General features: G+C 47.2%; 1 pseudogene; it reads left to right on the top strand.

Moving 5' to 3' along the window:
• Window positions 1–310: 310 nt before the first annotated feature.
• LOC142848681 (small ribosomal subunit protein uS5 pseudogene) lies at window positions 311–1,240 on the top strand (annotated as a pseudogene).
• Window positions 1,241–1,897: the final 657 nt, after the last annotated feature.

The following is a 1,897-nucleotide window of genomic DNA, read 5'->3' as shown; positions in this document are numbered from 1 at the left end:
AAGTTGATGAGCTCCCCCATTAGCTCAAGTAGACTGTTTCAGTGGGTGTCCCCATCATGATCTTGACCTCTTTGCTCATATTCTCACTTCTCCCACTCTTCAACTGAATTTTGGGAGCTCAGACAAGAGCTCCACTGCAGATCTCTGCCTCTGCTTCCATCAGTTGCTGGATGAAGGTTCAGAGTTGTTTTGCTCATTAAATCTCATTACAGAATTCCACAATAGAAAGAGTTTAGCACAGTGCGTGAAGGTCATATTCACTCTTTCTATAAGAATACATACTCTTGCTTCTTCTTCTGGAAAACACCAAATGGCGGATGACGCTGGTGCAGCGGGAGGGCCCGGAGGACCCGGGGGCCCAGGATTAGGAGGCCTTGGCGGCTTCCGCGGAGGATTCAGCAGCGGTCTGAGGGGCCGCAGCCGTGGTCGAGGCCGTGGCAGAGGCCAAGGCCGCAGGGCTCGCGGAGGTAAAACTGAAGACAAGGAGTGGATTCCCGTCACCAAGCTGGGCCGCCTGGTTAAGGACATGAAGATCAAGTCCCTAGAGGAGATCTACCTGTTCTCCCTGCCCATTAAGGAATCTGAGATTATTGACTTTTTCCTGGGAGCTTTCCTAAAGGATGAGGTTCTGAAGATCATGCCCGTGCAGAAGCAGACGAGAGCAGGCCAGCAGACCAGGTTCAAGGCTTTCGTCGCTATTGGGGACTACAATGGTCACGTAGGTCTCGGTGTCAAGTGCTCCAAGGAGGTAGCCACTGCCATCCGAGGGGCCATCATCTTGGCCAAGCTTTCCATTGTCCCTGTGCGGAGAGGCTACTGGGGGAACAAGATTGGCAAGCCCCACACTGTTTCTTGCAAAGTGACAGGTCGCTGTGGTTCTGTGCTGGTGCGCCTCATCCCTGCCCCCAGAGGCACTGGCATAGTCTCTGCTCCTGTGCCCAAGAAGCTACTGATGATGGCTGGCATTGATGACTGCTACACATCAGCCAGGGGCTGCACTCCCACCCTGGGCAACTTTGCCAAGGCCACCTTTGATGCCATCTCTAAGACCTACAGCTACCTGACCCCCGACCTCTGGAAAGAGACTGTTTTCACCAAGTCTCCTTATCAGGAATTCACTGACCATCTTGTGAAAACCCACACCAGAGTCTCTGTTCAGAGGACCCAGGCTCCAGCTGTGGCCACCACATAAGGGTTTTTATACAAGGAAAATAAAAGTGAATTAAGTCTGTTAAAAAAAAAAGAATACATACTCTTATTAAAATATTAATACTATTTTAAAGGCATATAAATGCTCCAAACAGGATTAGCTGTAATAACTATAATATAATCAATATCATTATGTTAGTTTTGAGATATAACAGTGTATGGATCAAACATATTAGTGGTTATCTGAATCAACAGGCACACACCAGCTTCACATTAAGAAATAAAAGCCTCTTGGAGTCGTTTAACAAAGAGTAAATTCTCTACTTCATGCTTCTTGTGTCTTCCATTCAGTGTGTGGTATGACTCTGAATCTGGGCCTGCCTGCCTGTTTCTGCTGAATGTGTCCCTGTGTCTGTGTGTGTTTGTGACTTCTGTCTGTGTGTGTCTGCACCTAACCAAAGGGTTCCACCTTGTCTTTATTGTTTGCCTTGAGTATGTCCGTACCTAACAGAGGACTTCACTCTGTCTTTATTGTTCTGCCTTGTGTATGTCCGTGCCTAACAAAGGGCTTCACTCTGTCTTTATTGTTCTGCCTATGTGTGTCTGCACCTAACATAGGGCTTTATTCTATCTTCGTTGAGCAACATAGAAAAGCATCACATGGGGAAGGAATGAGGAGTACTTTACAGAAATATTTTAGAGTTTTACAAGGGATTAAGCATTTACTCTGACTGACCCAGATAAACAG

Source organism: Microtus pennsylvanicus, chromosome 4, assembly GCF_037038515.1.
Source record: "Microtus pennsylvanicus isolate mMicPen1 chromosome 4, mMicPen1.hap1, whole genome shotgun sequence".
Lineage (NCBI taxonomy): Eukaryota > Metazoa > Chordata > Mammalia > Rodentia > Cricetidae > Microtus > Microtus pennsylvanicus.
The sequence above is the reverse complement of the archived record's forward strand: the minus strand, read 5'-3'. Positions and strand labels throughout refer to the sequence as shown.